This window comes from Rhineura floridana, chromosome 5 (genome assembly GCF_030035675.1).
Source record: "Rhineura floridana isolate rRhiFlo1 chromosome 5, rRhiFlo1.hap2, whole genome shotgun sequence".
NCBI lineage: Eukaryota > Metazoa > Chordata > Lepidosauria > Squamata > Rhineuridae > Rhineura > Rhineura floridana.
The window spans coordinates 170,998,643-171,018,692 of record NC_084484.1 but is presented as its reverse complement, the minus strand read 5'-3'; positions in this window follow the sequence as shown (position 1 = coordinate 171,018,692).

Sequence of the window (20,050 nt, the reverse complement as noted above, 5' to 3'; positions counted from 1 at the left end):
CTCCCAAGGAAATGCAGGTTGTACAGCTGAGTAATTTTTACTGATTTCCAGATTCCTTCTGCAGTCTAAAATTAAGCTATAGACAGATTGTTCGCAGAATGTAAATGGGGAAGAAAGCCCATATGCTGTGGGGAAAACTGGATCCAAGCCAAAAAATTAATAGAAGCAGTTTAGATGCTGCTTTCTTTCCATCTCTAATTAATATTTATACACCAGTTCCAGAGAGATAGCTGTGTATTTAACAGCATTTCTGCAGTTCTTAATACAGATGTGTTCTTGCGAGGGTTCACTTCAAATAGCTTTTAAAAAGAAGCATAACTGTTCACTCTGTTTATGATACTGAATTGTTTCAACTGAGATTTTAAAACAAAGTGTTAAGGTGGTTTTGTACACATCTTTAATGTGTCATACACACTATTAGTTTTTTTTGTTTTTGTTTTGTTTTTTCTAACATGGTGCCGTCACTATAGAAAAAAAGCGTTCATTTGACGCTCTGTTATCACATGTTGCCATAGTAACATGCTTCTATGCATCACACCGGTGCCTATGCAAAGCCATCCTATATTCCGGCTCTTGATGCTGCAAATGAAAGATGTCCACATCCAGAAAACTCATGGATATCCCTGAGCATGCGGACTTCCAATGAGGCTAAATGCTGGAAGATTCAGGACAGGCAAAACAAAGGACTTCTTCACGCAACAGTCCATAGTTAAACCACGGAATTCGCTCCCACAAGAGGTAATGTTGGCCACCAACTTGGATGGCTCTAAAAGAGGGAGTAGACCGATTCATGGAGGATAAGACTACCAGTGGCTACTAACCCTGATGGGTACATTCCCCCTCCACTGTCAGGGGCAGTATGGGAATCACAAATGAGGAGAGTGCTCTTTCACTCAGGTCCTGCTTGTGGGCTTCCCATGGAGGCATCTGGCTGGCCACTGTGAGAACAACCTGCTGGACTAGAAGGGCCTTTGGCCTGATCCAGCAGACTTAGCTTATGTTCTTATGCGTATGCTCCTATCATGGGACACAACTCTTCCTAGATTGTACCACATCACTGCTGGTGGAGGTGCTGTTTCATGTCAAAACTGATAATGGGAAGCCAGCATATCAATCAGGGAGCTAGCTTCTAGCCTTACATTCTTCCTTACGTACTGCTTTTCTGTGTGCAGGAACACAGGCAGAGCTTGGAAAAGTTACTTTTTTTGAACTACAACTCCCATCAGCCCAATCCAGTGGCCATGCTGGCTGGGGCTGATGGGAGCTGCAGTTTAAAAAAGTAACTTTTCCAAGCTCTGAACACAGCCTTATACTGAGTCAGACCATTGGTCCACCTAGCTCAGTATTGTCCACCCTGACTGGCAGCAGCTCTCCAAGGTTCCAGACGGTGGACATTCCCAGCCCTACCTGAAGATGCCAGGGATTGAAACTGGGACCTTCTGCATGCAAAGCAAATGCTCTACCACTGAGGTACAGCCAGTTGCACATTCAAGTTGTGACATGTGGGACCAATCAACCACATGATCCCCCCAAAAAACTGCATTTTGAGGAGGTATAGACTCAAGACAGCTGTATCCTGTGATGGTTCTCAGCTCTAATTAAAAATAAAGCAAATGTAAGGACATCTTTTGTTCAATCAGTCTGTGTATATGAAAGCAGCTTTAAAGTTATACAGAACTCTTCTTCAGACTTAGGTGCTTGCAGCCAAAATAAAATCCAATGACCAAAAAATGTTGTAGCTAAGAATGCTTGAGGAATTTGAACTTGGCGAACTCGGATATGAGCTGACCTGATCTACACCTCCAAGACGAATATACAGATTGGAGTTCAGTAACCCGCTGGCTTTCACACCTTCTGAATTTCCCAACACCATTATTGTTTTTTTAAAAGATAGCATTAACATGTGCATTTTGAGCAGAAAATACTTTTATTTATTTATTTATTTATTTATTATTTGATTTATATCCCGCCCTTCCTCCCAGCAGTAGCGCAGGGCGGCAAACAGAAATGCTAAAAACACTTTAAAACATCAAAAAAGACCTTAAAATACATTAAAACAAAACAACGTTAAAAACATTTTTAAAAAAGCTTTAAAAACATCTTTTTTTAAAAAAAAAAAAGGTTAAAAACATATTATTAAATAAGACATATTAAAAGCAATTCTAACAGATGCAGGCTGGGATAGGTCTCAACTTAAAAGGCTCAACTTAAAAGGCTTGTTGAAAGAGGATATTTTACAAAGAAATACATTTGAAAATACTATTTAAATGTGAATGTTCATCTTTTTTAAAAAAATCACAGATGAAATGGAATTTAAGGATGAATACATAGGAAGCTGGCTTATACTGAGTCAGACCATTGGGCCACCTTGCTCAGTATTATCTACACTGAGTGGCAATGGCTCTGTGGGATTTCAGACAGAGACCCTCACCTAGCCCCACCGGGACATGCTGGGGATTGAACCTGGGACCTTCTGCATGCAAGGCAGATCCTCTACCACTAAGCTATGGGCCTTCCCCAATGAAAGGGGTATGGACCAAAAGTAGACTGACTCACCCATCCATAGTTGTGGCTGATGTAAGTCTATTTGAGGGTGTATCTTAAACGAGCCAAGGCTACTTGCCTCCTTTTGTGTGTCTGTGAGTGAAAAGCATGGTTTGGGGCAATTTTCAGCAACCAGATGAAAAAGCAGCATGAGCCAATGAGGCAAAAGAGAGTGAAGTCCAAGAGGACAGAGGAAAACGGCCCCCAAAGAACCGTCCAGACAGCATTGAAACAATAGGCTGTATCCAACTGAGTCACACTCAGAGTAGACCCATTGAAATCAATGAACTTGGCTAATCTGATTCCATGGTTTTCAATGGGTCTACTCTGGGGATAACTTAGCTGGATACAAACCAGTTCAACATTTCAATGAGGAAAGTGTGTGTAGCTGGGGATAGTTTGTATGCATTAAAGCAAATATAGAAATTAGAGAATATCCATGACTGCTCTAATTGACTTGGTCCTTATACCTTTGGCAGCCATGGCTTTTCACCAGGTTTAATAGCCTTCCTGTGACTGCTGAACTCAGCACTGTTCTAGAGTGGTGAAGCCATCCATGATGAGTTCAATGCATGGGATTGGGGGACATTTCTTTGGCAGCAGCTTGAAAGTCAGTAGAACAATGGAAGAAAAAAGCATGGTTTTCCATAGGCTCAAGAGTGTCACGTGAACAAGCCAGAAGTCTAGGGCTGCATTTAGACAGCAGTTCATTCCATTTCCCCAACATTTCCTTACCTGATAATTTCTGCATTTTATTTGATCTTTCACATGAACTGGAAATCTAGCAGAATACTGTATTGTGGAAGTTTAGCACTTGTTTCCGTGTTGTTTGCTTCCAGAAAAAAATCTGTTTGCAATTCCATTAACCCAGAAAATCATTTGAATAAAGTAACAAAATTTGGGGTGGTATCCCGACGTACAGTCCTTTCCCGCTGTTTTCATAGGAGAATCTTGGGGGGACAGAAGTGCACATGTGCAAAAAGGATGGGGGAATAGTGACATGCTCAATGACGTTCACTGTTGCATCACACACACCCAACCAGTGTAAACAAAATTTAGGGCAACACGGCAGTATATCAATCAACAAGCCACCATTCCATAAGCAACAGGTAGTGCGATGTGAAAGAAATGTTAGGAAGCAGGACAGAAGTGCTACCATTATAATCAATAAAACTAAAGCAATAAACCCCTTGTCTGAATGCAGCCTAGGCCTTTCAGGAACAAAGGATCAGAAACGTTAAGCAGCCGCTACATTCATTACAAACAGTCTGGCTTAGCTCAGAGTTACACAACCCATCAAAGGACACACCGTGAAAGAAAGGTCAACAAGGAAGCAAAAGTAACTAGATGGTAAAGCATTTTGTCACATTGGCAGTGCAACAGGAGCTGTAGCTTAGTGGCAGAGCACATCCTTTGCATGCAAAAGGCCCCAAGTTCAATTCCCAGGATCTCCAAATAGACCTGAGGAAGAATTCTGTCTGAAATCCCAGAGAACCACTGCCAATCAGTGTAAACAATATTGAGTTAGATTGACCAACAGTCTGAACCATGATAAGAAAACTTCTCCCATTTGGACCTCACTACACTACCGCCATTAAAATGCTCAACCTTGCCTCTACAACTCAATGTGTGTGCTTAATTTTTGAAGCATCTTCTCTACAGCATGTTGTCTGCTGGGCTTTATTGTTGTTGTTGTTGTTGTTATTATTATTTATTTATTTGTTTGTTTGTTTATTTATTTATTTATTTATATATATATACCCGACCTTTCAGCCCAAGGCCCTCAAGGCGGCTTACAGAAGACACAAATATCAAAATACAATATAAGAATACATCAATAAAACAATAAAGCAATACAATAAAGCAATATGATTTACAAAACACAATTTACAAGAGTTAAATAACAATAACCATCACAATCTACATTTCCAGCTTGACACTTGCAGCACTAAAATTGCCCCCAAGGTACCGTCTAAAAGCACATAAGTCCATGAGTCTCCTACCTAGCTGGAACTAAGCTTTAATCTTTGTTGCCAGAAAAAGGTCATCCCTTCCAAAATTCTGTTGAAACCCATTAGGCCAGCGGTGGGGAACCTTTGGCCCTGCAGATGTTGCTGGATGCCAATGCCCATCATCCCTGACCATTTACCATGCAGGCTGTAGCTGATGGCAGTTGGAGTCCAAGCACATCTGGAGGGCCACAGATTCCCCATCCCTGGATTAGACTTAAATTCGTCATGATGAATGTTTCCCATTGTTTTCAACAGGCCTTAAGCATGACTGACCTTCTGTGGATCGGAACCGTATAACTTTTTTTCAAATCAGATTTCCTATCCCTTGCCTGAGTTGCTTCTCATTTGTCTAAGTCTCCAGGGAAGCTCTGGGCTCATAATAAAACATAGTATTTCAATTATTGCCTCAGCAGTGCTGTGGACAGCAAAATAATTATCTTGCTTGGTTTATATGCACCATACCCATCTTCCTCATCTTTCTTGTCGTTGACCTAGAATGCAGTATCTAAAATCCATGTAACATTTGTTCCAGTTCACATTAAGGCATAATTACTTTCTGAATCAATTGCAACCCATTATTTATGAGAACTCCAAACTTACTAACACTGTAGTTCTTTCCCAGTGCACTGCAACAGGTCTCAGAATGATATCCCGTGGTAGAACGTCCCCAGGTTCAACCTGGGGGATCTCCAGATCGGACTGGGAGGAACTCCTGCCTGAAATCCTGGAAAGCCACTGTCAGCTTGTGTAGACAATACTGAGCTAGATGGACCGATGGTTTTACTCTGTATAAGGCAGCAGCCTATGTTCCTATCTCAGGTTTGGATCACTCCCTGACAGTGTTTCTCTGGCTGCTTTTCAAGGGAGGGACAATGTTCTAAATTAACAAGTTCTTCTGTTTTTTAAGCAAGATGACATAAAGGTAGTTCATCCTATGCACATTTACTTGAACGTAACTTGCATAGAAGCACGCCTTGCTCAGAAGCAGCTTGCAGGTACCAAATCTGGTGTTCCTGCTGGTGCATTTGCACCACAATGACCTCTCCACTGCTCTGCCCATCTGCCAGGAAGTTAGCATCATGGTTCTGTCCCACCTGGTGAGCCACTTTATCCTTACAATCGTCTGATTCAGTATAAGGCAGTTTCCTATGTTCCAGGGTAGGAGGGGAGGAAGAGAGTTATTCAGCCTGCCTTCTGAACTAACCCGAATCCAGCTTCTACTGGAATAAACCATAGCTCTGTCACTCAGTTCCAAAGGTAAGAAAAGCCTTGACTCTTCCAAACCTAAGACACATCTCCTTTCTTAATTCTTATGTCCCACCATGGTGTCTCAACAATAGGGATAGGAGAGAAATTCAGTTTTCTCATTTAAAGCCAAGTTTATCAAACATGCACTTTCCAAAACAGTATGAGAACGGAAATACAGCCGTCCTTCAAAATTTGAATATATACAAATTCTGCAATGCATTTCTCCAATCAATGTTTACAAAACTGCATGTTTTAGGGGAAAATATGCATAGAAATGGTGGAAATTGGTGAAATGGTATATTACTGAAAATAACATACAAAAATGTGTTCTATTAGGAGAAATTGCTTGCAAAAATGTGTACATTAGTCACACCTGCATCCAAAATTTTGTTCAGTAGGAGAAATTCACACTAAGATGCTGAAGAATTTTCATGAGGATTTTTGTTTTTAAAAAATTGCAAATTGCTGCAGAGGAGAACTGAATTTAAGATTGGAAAAATGAGAAACCAAAAGAACTGGAAGTGACAGATCTTTCCATCCCTAATCCTAATTCAGCTTCTACTGGAATAAACCATAGCTCTGTTGCTGAGATCCAAACATTAGAAGAGGCTTGAGTCTTCCAAACCTAAGACATGTATCCTTTTTTAATTTTTATGTCCCATCATGGTATCCCAAAAACCTTCTTAACCAACAACCCGGGGACCTTTCACAGCATGGCAGAGAACTCTGATGAGGATGAGATTCAGGCTACTTCCTCAGGCCAATACCTTTTTCAAGGCCTTCCCAGCTGGATGATGCCACCCTGCCACCATCCTCTGACTGAAACAATGAGGTCCCTGTGGTACCATCATCTCCACAGCCTCACAGAAGAAAACACTACAAAATAAGGCTAGGACCTTTTAACCACCCGTCCAGCAAACCCAGTATAAGGCAGCTTCCTATGTCCCTCTGTTGAAATTGTCCAGCATTCAGAAGCCCACAAGGTATGGCTGGTGGAATGTGCCCAGTTGTCTGAGTTACAAGTTGTGCAAGTCAGCATAACAAAACATTAGCAATTCTGCTCAACTTCCCTAGTAAGATTTTGTACCAGAACACCCTTTGTTATAAGTAACTTACTTTTCCTGCTACCTGTACAGAAGATCCCTCTACTAGAAAGAAGCCGCTTTATAAGGAAACCAGTGTGGTGTAGTGGTTAGAGTGTTGAACTGTGACCTGGGAGACTAGGGTTCAAATCCCCACTCAAGCCATGAAGCTTGCTGGGTGACCTTGGGCCAGTCATAGTCTCTCAGCCTAACCTATCTCAGAGGGTTGTTGTGAGGATAAAATGGAGAGGGTTGAGAACCACCTAGGCCACTTTGAGCTTCTTGGAGGAAAGATGGGATATAAATATAATAAATAAATACATAATAGACCATTGGCCCATCTAGCTCAATACTGTCAACACTGACTGGCTGCGGCCTTTTAAGGTTTCAGACAGAGGCCTCTTCCAGCCCTGTCTGGAGATGCTAGAGATTGAAACTGGGACCTTCTGTATGCCCAAGAGATGCTCTAGCACTGAGCTATGACCCTTCCTGGTGTCACAGAGTGCGAGGTGGCTCCCATATCACTTGCTATCTGATCCTTTCAGTTAGAGATGCCAGAGAACATAGAAAGCTGCTTTATGTCCTTGGTCCATCCAGCTCAGTATTGTCGACTGTGGCTCTCCAGGAGTTCAGCCCTACCTGGAAACAGTAAGGCTCAAACCTGGGACCTTTTTGCATGCAAAGCATGTGCTCTGCTACTGAGCTAAAGCCCCTCACCAGGAAGGTGCTCCTGCACAGCCCTCCCAAACTCTGCCAACTGGCTTGCCTCTTATGTCTTGACATGATGTTCTGATGAACTCCCTGTGTGAGCAAGCCTAGCAGTACATAACAGAACATTGTCTTGATGCAGGAAATACTTTGATGATATCCTCCATTGTATGCTGCTGCTGTCATCAGTCCATCTCAAGGAAAAATTAGGTCTCCTTCATGTTCTTCCAGGAAGAATGCACTTTAAGGTCTGAAAGGTTTCCTGGCACATCCATTTGCACTTGTCTCTTCCCCCCGCCCCAGCATCATCATCCTCCTTCCATGGGGGAGGCAGAGATGTCTACATACCACGGGCATGAACAGCCAAGTCAAAAGCTCACATTAAGAATTAAAAATGAATCAGGCCTCCTTAGTCAATAAACAGATCCACAAAACATTACAGAGATATAGTACCTTACCTTCTGGGTAGCCTTAACTGCCCCCCAGGTATTTATCTTCATAAGTTTTCTGTGGGCTTGTTAAAAATTAATCATGATCCTTCTTTCTGCTTTGCTTTTGGACAGCACTGTAGGTCTCAAAGCACTTTTGAGACAGGGAGCAGAAAAGAATCTCCTGAGTAACAAGTTCCAACCCTATATCCTGTAGCAAGAGATAGAAACTCTTTAGAAACTCCATCCTAAATAGGATAAGCCACAACTACAGGTTCACCCAGATCCAAGCATCTTCTCCAGAAATCCTCCTCCTGTTTTTTTGCCCATCTCAACAAGACTGTATTCACGACTGTTGGCCTAGGCACCATCATTTTGAATTCTATCTGCTGTCTATGCCTGCAATGATATATAAAACCCCAAATCCACAGTAGAGGGGTCAACATATCCAGTCTCAGCGGCATAGACACCAAGTGGAATCTCTGATAAAAGTTCAACATATGGTATTCAGAGGTATAGTGCCTCTGAACATGGAGGTTCCATTTTAGCTATCATGGCTGATAGCTGTCAATAGGAATATTAAAGTTCCATCTGTGGGTGTTAGAGCTGGACCATTCACACATCAGCTGATGAGCACACTGTCTGAAACAGCTCTTTCCCTCTGTAGTTTACTGACTCCAGGTCCAGAGCTCATGATAAAGTTGCCCGTAAGCGTCTTTCTACGACTGAGCCTTAAATCCTATACACATTTGCCCATTATTGGATTTACCCACTGTATCCATTGGGTATTACTCCCTAGTAAATGTACATAGGATTACAGCCTTAAAGAGCAATCCTATGCATGTCTATTTGGAAGTTAGTCCCATTGGATTTAATAATCTTTTTAATAATTAGGAGCTACAATGCAAGGTCTGAGCGAGTGATATCAATGAGATTAAACGGGAAACCTATCAACATAACCATCATCCAAGTCTACGATCCAACAGCAAATACAGAAGAAGAGGAATTGGAGAGATTTTATGCAGAAGTACAGGAGGAAATTGATCACACACCAAAAAAAGATGTGCTGATAATCATGGGGGACTGGAATGCAAAATTAGGGAACAGAGAAGAATTAGAAATTGTGGGGAAATGGGGCTTAGGAGACAGAAATGAAGCAGGGGAAGACTTACTGAATTCTGTGAAGCCAATAATTTGTTTCTTGCAAACACATTTTTTGAACAACCAAAAAGAAGACTGTACATGTGGACATCACCAAATGGTCAATGTAGGAATCAAATTGATTATATAATTGGCAACAGAAGATGGAGAAGTTCCATACTTTCTGCAAAAACAAGACCAGGAGCAGACTGCAGTATAGATCATGAACTGATCGTATCGAAAATCAGAGTAAAGGAAGAATATTTGGGGCTTTTTAGTTTAGGCTCTTTAGTTTAGTTTAGTTTAGTGTGTTGTTATGTGCTTTCAAGTCAATTACGACTTGTGGTGACCCTATGAATCAGCAACCTCCAGTAGCATCTGTTATGGACCACTCTGTTCACATCTTGTAAGTTCAGGTCCGTGGCTTCCTTGATGGAATCAATCCATCTCTTGTTTGGCCTTCCTCTTTTTCTACTCCCTGCTGTTTTTCCCAGCATTATGGTCTTATCCAGCAAATCCTGTCTTCTCATTATGTGTCCGTAAGTATGATAACCTCAGTTTCATCCTTTTAGCTTCTAGTGATAGTTCTGGTTTAATTTGCTCCAACACACAATTATTTGTCTTTTTCGCAGTTCATGGTATGTGCAAAGCTCTCCTCCAACACCACATTTCAAATGAGCTGATTTTTCCCTTATCCACTTTTTTCACTGTCCAACTTTCACATCCATACATAGAGATGGGGAATACCATGGTACGAATGATCCTGACTTTGGTGTTCAGTGATCCATCTTTGCATTTGAGGACCTTTCCTAGTACTCTCATAGCTGCCCTCCCCTGATTTCTTGACTATTGTCTCCATTTTGGTTAATGACTGTGCCAAAGTATTGATAATCCTTGACAAGTTCAATGTCCACGTTGTCAACTTTAAAGTTACATAACTCTTAAGTTGTCTTCATCCCAGTATCTCCCACTATGTGGACATTGTGATCCATTGATCCCAGAGTGAGGCTTAAGACATTCTCATAACCTTCTGGCTCATCCCTTTCAGCCTGCATCGCTTTCACAGCCAGCCTGTGAGGTTTCCTCTCACTCCTGCACCAACTTTGGAAATGTTGAGATCTGCCACACCCTTTGCACTTCTGTCCATATGCTGGGCACCTTTCTTTTCTTTTTTTTCATGTTGCTTCCCCTAGTATATGCATTGCTTCCTAAGCAGTCTTCCATGAGGCTGCCTGCCATGTTCACGGTAGAGACCTGACTGGCATTGGACTGCATAAGTCTGCACTGCATGGGTCCCTTCTAGTGTCCTGAGCTGCCCTTTAGAGGCTCCTGATGCTCTGCCAATCTCCAGACAATGAATCAATGTCCAAACTGGCTCTCGTCATACTTGCTCACGAAGATGCTGATCTGTAGTCCCACAGATAATTCGGTCTCTGATGAGGGAGCCTGTGATACCCGCAAAATTACAGCTTGCTGCCAATGTCCTTACTGCAGTAACATAAGCATTGGACCTCTCCTTAGCACCCTGCTGCCTCACAAAGAACTGGTAGCGTCCCACTGTTAACTGGTAGAGTTCCACTGTTTCATTTTGTTTAGGCATGCAGTACACATCCAGCCCTTTTAATAGATGAGTAGTAGTAAGCCCAAGAGTTCTGCGTATCTCTTGCCCCTTTTCTCCAATCAGGTAATACAACAGCTTTACCTTTAGCTCGCCTTCCTCTTGGGTGAAGGCAAGATCCAGATCCATTTCAAACTCCTGTTTTCAGTGCTGGCATGCCTGAGCCAAATTAGGCACAGTGAAATCTAGAGAGGCAATGGGTTTCTAGCCTTGCTCCCTGATGCAACATCTCAATTGCGCTCTCTCTCACGCGGTGCCTCTCTAAGCAGCCTTAATATGCTCCAGGACGAGTCCTGTTTAGGTAAATGTTGGGCATCATGTTTAAAAAAGGATTTGTTGTTAATGAAGAGTCTGCACTTATATAAAACTGGTATCTTTATTTATACAAAATAAACATATTTTCTCCTCTGCTTCATCCCTCCCTCTCCTGGTTCTTGTGTTTTGTTGAGTCACTTCACTCTTGAGGGTGTGTTCCCTCAGTCTGTGCCGTTCCTCTGTGCCACTGGCTTTCCCTTCTTCTCTGATTCCTGACTCTCTCACTTAGTTCCACGTATCGTTACAGTATGTACATTTTTTAAGAACTGCATGTGTATTTTGTGTGAATGTGTCTATATTATAATGTGTTTTACTTATGCTTATGTTTTCAAATATGTTATAAGTTTCTTGGAGTCCTTTTTTGATAACATCTCATGCAATAGATACTGTTGAGGAAACCTTGGTTATTTACTTACTTCCTAAGGCTACAAACATTAGGGTCACTGCCTAGGGTTACCAGGTTCATGGTCTGAGACTGATCCTGTATCTTTAGAAGAGAAAGTCAGTCAAGTGCAGGTGTTCTTGCAATGCTGTAATGTGAAAAACCAGAAGGTGGAATTCTCCCTCCCCCCTCCACAACTTTTAAAGATACAGAAGACCTCTTGGTTGTCAGGCCTGGCCTCCAAGAGGTCTTCTGTATCTTTAAAAGTTGTGCAGAGGGAAGAGAGAATTCCACCTTGTGGTTTTTCCCATTACAGTGTTGCAAGAACACCTGCACTTGACTGACTTTCTCTTCTCCTAAAGATACAGTGTTGCAGCAAAAATGCTACGGGTTCTCCCAGGTGGAGAATAATAACACACACGCGCACACATGCGGGTAAATCGAGTTCAAGGCTCCTTATTTATTTATTTACTGCAGTAAAGGCTAACCATACACTTCACACAAGGGGTGAGGCATGAGAGATCACTGAGCCCCCCAAAACAGGGATTTTTATACCCTTAGCAAAACAAATTACTCAAGTTAATCATCATGTTAGAGCCCCCCCTCCTTTTTCCAATGGTTAGCATTTCTACTTCATAAGCACAAACAATATTTGACCCTTTGCCTTGCTGATCACTCTGTTTCTGTTTCTTGCACACATCTTGTGGTTATGCATTACCAGCTTTACAAGGCAAATAGGAGACAGATAGTTAGCAAACATCTTGAGCAAAATTCCTTAAATCATTAGGTCTTTAGACAATCCTAAGGCATTAGACTTTACTTTAGCAAACATTCTGAAACAGGTACTTTGGACTATGAAGGGCTAAAATTTTCCTTTACCATACAGGATCAGTCTCAGACCCTGAACCTGGCAACCATCTCATTGCCACATCCACAGCCCTTCTGTGCATGGTGGACAGGGCAGAAGGCTGGCAGGGACAGCACCAGACTGCAGCAGGACCTTGGGCACCAGACTGCAGGGACCCTTGAAGGCGGCAGAGTTACTACCGCTGCCGGCAGGGGCTTAAATAGGCCCAGTTGTTTGAGCAGATTAGCATGCTGCGTGTTCATGCCTTACCAACACTCAAGATGTTGGAGGTGGCGCGTTGACATCCCTGCCGCCATCTTGGGTGATGGCAAGCATGCATGCACAACTCGTAGATGCGGCGCCACAGTGCCACGGGAAGTAGTGCAGCCAGCCCATCCAGGAATTATTGCCTGGGAGGGTGGCTTCTGCCCTGCAATCTGCGCCAGCATCAGGTCACTGGGCACATGCTCCATGACCCAATGCTAGTGCAGACTGTGGAGCAGGAGTTTCACCCACCCAGCCCTAGCACCAGGGGCCCCCTCAACTCTAGGGGCACTCGACCAGTGCCCAACCTGGCCACCTACTGGAACTGGGGCTGAAGGTGGAGGACAGACAGTGGGGCCAAGCCATCTCAGCCCTGCCCCCTGACCCCCGGAAAATCTGGGGCAACTCAGCTTTACCCTTGCTCCTTTCCCTGAAACCCTGTTTTGGGGTTTCATGCTGACTGCTGCAGGCAGGGATCCCTGCAACCAATTCAAACTCCACCAGCCCGGTTCAAAGGGGATTTGGATTACTCAGTTACTGAGTTGGCCTGTGAACCAACAAATTCACATAAAGAGCTTGTGCCATGAGCTCTTGAAGAGAGCATCCTTCAGGCTAAGAGATCTCTGTTGCTCTATCTTTTATATCATTTATCTGTTTTAGAACTTTAAAATTATGAACTGCCTTGGGTGCCTTGGCAGAAAGGTGGAATGCAAATGCAATTAATTAGACAAGTAATTTCCTCTTTCAACAAGCCTTTTAAGTTGAGACCTATCCCAGTCTGCATCTGTGTCAAAATTGTTTAATATGTTTTTCAATAATGTTTTAACCCTTTTTTAAAGTTGTTTTTTTTAAATGTTTTTAATGCTGTTTTGTTTTAATGTATTTTAAGAACTGTTTTTGTGATGTTTTAAAGTGTTTTAGTGCTTTGCCACCCTGGGCTCCTGCTGGGAGGAAGGGCAGGATACAAATTAAATAAATAAATAAATAAATAAAATAATAATAAAAAGTAATTAAGTTGGCATTGCTTTCCCTGCCACTAAAGAACTATGGTGTGAAAGGCTGCACTTGATACATTGGATGTTTCCTTTAAAATCGCAGCATAGGCCCTGCCATTAGGCAGAGTGAAGCAGTTGCCTCAGGCAGAAGCTACTGGGGGTAGACAAGAGCATGAGTGATGGAAAACAGAACAGTGTCTGTTATGCAAGCTAGCCTGCCCCCCCCAAGCCAGTGATTCTCAAATGGTGTGCCGGGGCACACTGGTGCGCCGCAAGAGGTGGCTAGGTGTGCCACGAATATTATGAAAGTATATTATTATTAAGTTATTTTTATTCATAGTTTAAAATATATTAATATATTTTTAATGTTGTACATGAAGTGCGCCAGAAAATTTGTATATGTTTTACAGTGCGCCGCGAACCGAAAATGATTGAGAACCACTGCCCTAAGCAAAGCACACTTCAGGGGTGGTGGAGGATGTTGTCTCATCACCAAGTACTGCAGCTACCAGTCCCTTTGGCCTTGGTACATTTAATGGGGGGGGAGTCTTGCCCTTTGGCAACAAAATGTATTGGGCAGGCCCTGCAAATTTGGCTTTGCATGGGGCAGAGCCACACAGAAAGAATAGGCACAAGAGAGCTTCACATCCTTTTCCTCCCCTTTGGAGATTGTTAAGTCCTCCTGCTGCCCTTTAGATGAAAAAGACACAGGAGTCAGAGTTTTCTACTACCAGCATTTTCTTTACTGAATGTTCTAGAACAAGAAGAAAGAACAGGAAGAAAAACCCATGGGGGTATGCCTAAATGTGTTTTCCAGGCAGCCCTAAATAATCACTGACAGAACAATAGATTAAAGAGACATACTCAAACAATCACAGTCATAACAACACTGGCCCAATACACTACAGAGGTGTCATGCAAAGGCAGCGGGGCGGGGGGGGAAGAGACACATAATCACTATCTGTAAACCACATGAGGAATGCATCCATCTAGATGGGAGAGTTTCTCTTAGTAAGCACTCCTAAACACCTGGGAGCAGACATGAAGGTTATTTCGGCATTCTCTCTCACTGCTTTGGTATCGCAGCGAAGCAGCTCCGGCTGACTGCAACTCAAATTGTGCAAGAGAGCATGTGCTTTTCAGTAAGCAACATCTCCTCCGATGAAAACTGCAATAAAGATAATATATAACAATTGCCTTTTAAGGGAGCAAATAAATGTCTGTTAAATGAAATCTATAGCATAAAACAATATTTGTTATCGATAGTTGGCAGACAACGTACACTCAGGCTTGCAAATATACATTGCATTCCAAAGGCTCATTTGCACAGCTTATTTCTAATTCTTAATTTGCAAACGCTGTTGATATCTCCAGTACCTCATTAGCATAGACTATATGCTCTGTAAATTATACAGTCTGTGCTACGGAGAAAAGAAATTGTTCAAGGACATTCTAGAGGGATGTCGGCACATAAACAGATATTAAGCATCAAGGCATTGGAACGCCAGCCTCAGCCTCCATCAACCAGACTATGAAACTTTGAAAAATCTGGGACTCACAGGATCAGGCGGATATATGGAAATCTAATATCCATTAAGTACATAGAAAGATTTGAATGCTTGCAATTCCTCACCACCAGCCAAAATTACCCTAATCTTTACTGGAGATGAAGCAATGTTCTCCAAGCCGAGCTCTGAGAAGGTTAAATTACAAACCCTGGCAATCTTCTCCAGCTTGGATTAAAATCTGAGATGGAGAAGAATTCCGAGCATCTCACCTAGCCAGTCCATCCTCCCTTCCACTCCACTCCACTTCTCTTCACTTACTCCATAGCTACATGTCTTATATCTCCTAGGGATGGACAAATCTGCCAATTTCAGTTTCTGTCAAGTTATCATTTTTCCAATCTTAAATTCAGTTCTCCACATGAGTTTGCGATTTTTAAAAAGTCCCTATGAAAATTTATCAGCATTTTAGCTTTTCTCCTAACAGACACCTTTTAGTAGGCAATTTCCTCCAATATACACATTTTTGCAAACCGTGTGTGTTATATATGTGTTTGTATGTTATTTTTACTAATTTATGCATGTTTATGCACACTTTAGTATATGCATTTTTGTACACATTATTTGGCTGGATAATTGCTTTGCAACATTTGGAGAAGTGCAAATTTCAAAGGGTGCCAGTGTTTTATTCGTATATTGTTCTGGAAAGTGAGGATTAGTTACATCGGCATTTAAATGCGAACTTAATCAAATTTCTCCCCCACACCTAGCCTTTCCTTAAGGAATTATTTCACCTAGACCAGAATGTTGCTAGTAGTGGGATGCATGGCAGGAAGAAAAACAGGGAGATTGCTTGGAATTAAATTTTAAACCTTGACATAAGGTTGCACTTGCTCAAATGGCTGAGCTTTTATCTGTCCCTTGTTTCTTTTATCTGTCCTGAAGCTTCCAGCATTCAGCTTTACTGGATGTCCATGAGTCCTACTGTGATAAGCAAAGAAGCAATTTTAGCTTCTCTACACGAAACTAAGGAGGTAAGAAATTAAGAAGAAACGGGGTTGCTTTAATAGTGAGAAGTGATGTAGCAAAAGCAATTAGGAGCTACAATGCAAGGTCTGAGCAAGTGATATCAATGAGATTAAATGGGAATACCACAATTATGCAGTCAAGTTTCCTGCATTTGGGGAAAATGCAGGGGTCAGCACACCCAGAGTGCAATGTATGTATTCCTGATCTCTGTGTTGGACAATGAAAAAAATGGATAAGAGAAAAATCAACTCATTTGAAATGTGGTGTTGGAGGAGAGCTTTGTGGATCCCATGGACTGTGAGAAAAACAAATAATTGGGTGTTAGAACAAATTAAACCAGAACTATCATTGGAACCCAAAATGATGAAACTGAAGTTATCATACTTTGGACACATCATGAGAAGACATAGAAGGGAGTAGAAAAAGAGGAAGGCCAAACAAGAGATGGATTGATTCCATCAAGGAAGCCACAGACCTGAACTTACAAGATCTGAACAGGGTGGTTTATAACAGACGCTCTTGGAGGTGGCTGATTCATAGGGTATCCACAAGTTGTAATCGACTTGAAAGCACGTAACAACAAACTAAACTAAACTAAAGAGCCTAAACTAAAAAGCCCCGAATATTCTTCCTTTAGACCTGGACTGAAATCTGTCCCACTTTGGTGGCCCCATTTGTGACCCACAAAATCGGACCATTTTCATAAATGGGATGTGCATTAGGTGGCATTCAGGACTTTCTCCCCCCCCCCTCCCCCAGAATGGTGCTGAAATGGTGCTACACACTGAGGCAAGGCAGGGGGTTCAGAACATGCTCCTGAATGGTAGCAGTCATAGACTGGGAGGTGAATACTAACTTTAGCCTCTCCAGTCCTTCTTTACTACATCTGGAGAACTGCAGCCTGATGAGGATCCAGAAGGTTAAGCCTGCTAGCCCCCCCTCCCCCCAGAAAGCAACTGTAAGAATGTTACCACAGTTGTAGCTATTTCAAGGAAAAGCCTATTGTATGGGCAATTGTGTTATCAATTATGTTTGGGATGTGGTGAGAGCACAAACGCAACTCATAAATGTATAAAGTATTGTTACGCACTACCCCAATCTCTAAGTGGTGAGAGATCTCCAGGGGTCCCTGTGCTTACCCAGGGTTTGGTTTCCATGGAAAGAAGATCAGCAGAGACTGTGGTGCCTTTAGGAAATAAGGTTTTTATTTGTACAAATTTCAACCTGAGCTTAAGATGGAGGGGTTCAAAGCATTAGCAGTCCAACAGATCTTGCTTTTCCATCTGGCTTATAGGAGGCATCCTGAAGCCATCATGCAGGGAGCAGGCCTGTCTGTGTGTCTCCAGTCCCCAGCCTTTCCTCTGACCAACTAAAAACACAAGTGTTTCTTTTAGCCCCAGGAGGCGGGGCTCTCCTAAAGAGTTTCAATAACAATAGGAACTCGCTGGCCCATTTGCCAGTTAATGGGCACTTGACAGAACCTTTAGCCCACCTGGCCATTCTATTAGATTCACAAGGAGACTCATCTGACCAGCAGAGCACGTTTCTCACCTGCAGAGCCCACCTCCAGGTGCAGGGTCCCAAATCAGAGGCTGGAAGGGGACTCATAGAAATCATCTCTCTCAGTTCCCAAACCCATAATAGTATGACATATGGCGAGCCTGGATTTTTGCTATTTTATCTTTTTATTGGTTTGATATATAGCATTGTCCTTTTGTGTTTGTATTTACTGTAGTTTATTGTATTTCCATTTGTGTTAATCTACTTTGGGGGCCATGCCCAAAAAGCCACATAAGACATATTTATTATTTATACCTCACCTTTCTTTTCATGGTAGAAACCCAAGGGGGCTTACATATGGTTCCCAGGCGATCTCCAATCCAGGCACTGACCAGACCTGACCCTGCTTAGCTTCAGCGGGGAGCTGGCCTTATGTGCCTTCAGACCATAGCCTGTGGTGATGAAGGAGTCAGAAACAGCTGGAGTAAGCAAAAAGAGGCAAGCAAAATAAGCTGCAGCTCTAAAAAATGTTTGCAGATTTCCACAAAACAAATTCAGGTCACGAGCACCCAATCACAACCAGGTTTATCCAAATTTATTGTTTGTGGAGTCTTCCTCCTCCCATTCCCTTCTACCCAAGCAGCCCAATGTCAAAGTAATATTCCATTGCTCACACCCCTGTTGATAAGCTGCAAGCCCATTTTGAATGCTTTTAGGCCCTTCAGATAAATGGGGTTGTCGCACATTGTGACAGAGATTTTAATGAGTTTCTATTTACACCTAGACTTTTGTTGTTGTGGTGGTTGTTGTTGTTAGGAGAGTGATAACAATTGTACAAGCCAAGACACGATGGAAGCTTAGCACTTTGAATATATTAATAGAATTGGAATATTGTGTTAACAACTTTTATTAGCAAGCAGCATAATATCGGGGGGGCTGATATCATCAGTGTCATTTTGTCTTCTGTTGAGACTTAATTGATGTGGTTCTTCACAAATTATCCTTCTGTGTGGCCCATTCTCTTTTGTAGCCGCTTCTCCTTGTATTTAGAGAATGTAAGCATGTTTACAATGGCACCTTGATCCAGGTGTATAAGGCCTTCCTGTTATTCTTTCATCCACATCAGAGCTGCTTCATGGCTTTACCATAATCGGGGGCCTCAGTGCCTCTCTGTCTCTCTCAACCTGGCCCTTGGGACTCTCCCTACCTACCACCTTTCACTAGCCATGCCCTCTCTTCCCAGGCCACACCTCTTGTTGGTCTTGCTTCACACCTTCCTTGAGTGTTTTTGCCTGCTGGGATGTGCCCTTGAAGTCTGATAATGACTCTTGGTATCTTCTTCTGATAAATATTAAAAAGTATCATAGAAACTGAACCAAATTCAGTGCTTATGGCAGGGGTGAGGAGCCTTTCTCAGGTCAAGGGCCGCATTCCCTTCTGGGCAAGCTTTTGGGGACCACGTGCCAATGGTGGGTGGGGAAAGAGGGGGAAATGGGTTGAGCAATGAATGTAAAATTTACTTTTATGCTATCCTCTGGATGGAAGCTAGAGAGATGTATGTGAGTGTCTGTAGAAACTTGCAGGAGAGACCAAGACTTTGCCTTACAGACCTTTAGATTTTTGAAAAGAGCTCTTTAAGGAATTTTTATGGAAAATCCTTCCGCCTTTCTGGATCTCAGCTATTTCTGTTCCCCCACCACCACCAGTTCTTTTTTCTTTTTTTGAGATGATCAATTACTCCCTTCAATTAAGGTCTCAGATGGCCAAACCTAAGATTTGTATCCATAATTCCACCTTGGGTAAAAATTTGTTAGCTATGCTACTTCCAAAGGTTAGTGTCCCATCCAGTCTTCCTACTTAGTGATGCGTGCAGCCTGCCTGAGAAATTATGCAATTATTATTATTGACCCCCTTTAGGATGCACACCTTAACGTGGTAAGGGGGTTTGAGAGTGTTGAAGAAGCAGAGAGCAATGCCGTCAGGAGTCTAGACCAAGAGGCTACAATCCTAGCAGGGGCACCCAAGGCGAAATGGTCAAAGCTGAGACACCAGACTAAGAGGCATCCAGCCTCAGAGGAAGGCAATGGTAAACCACCTCTTAATATCTCTTACCACAAAAACCCTATGAACAGAGTATCCAAAATGCAACACAAGACAGATGTTCTTGGAGGTCACTGATTCATAGGGTCACCATAAGTCGTAATCAACTTGAAGGCACAACAAATTATTATGGAAACTCACTAAACATCCTTAAAAAATTCTCATACCATATTCATGGCAAACTGAAGCCCTCTACTTACAGATAACAACCACCTGCTAAGCTTTGCCCCTTCATTGCTGTCCCCGTCACCCTCCATGGGTTAAGGGGAAAACTTCTGAAGTGGACAGCCTCTATTCACAGAGGCTTCTCGTTGAATTTAGAACTCTGATCCT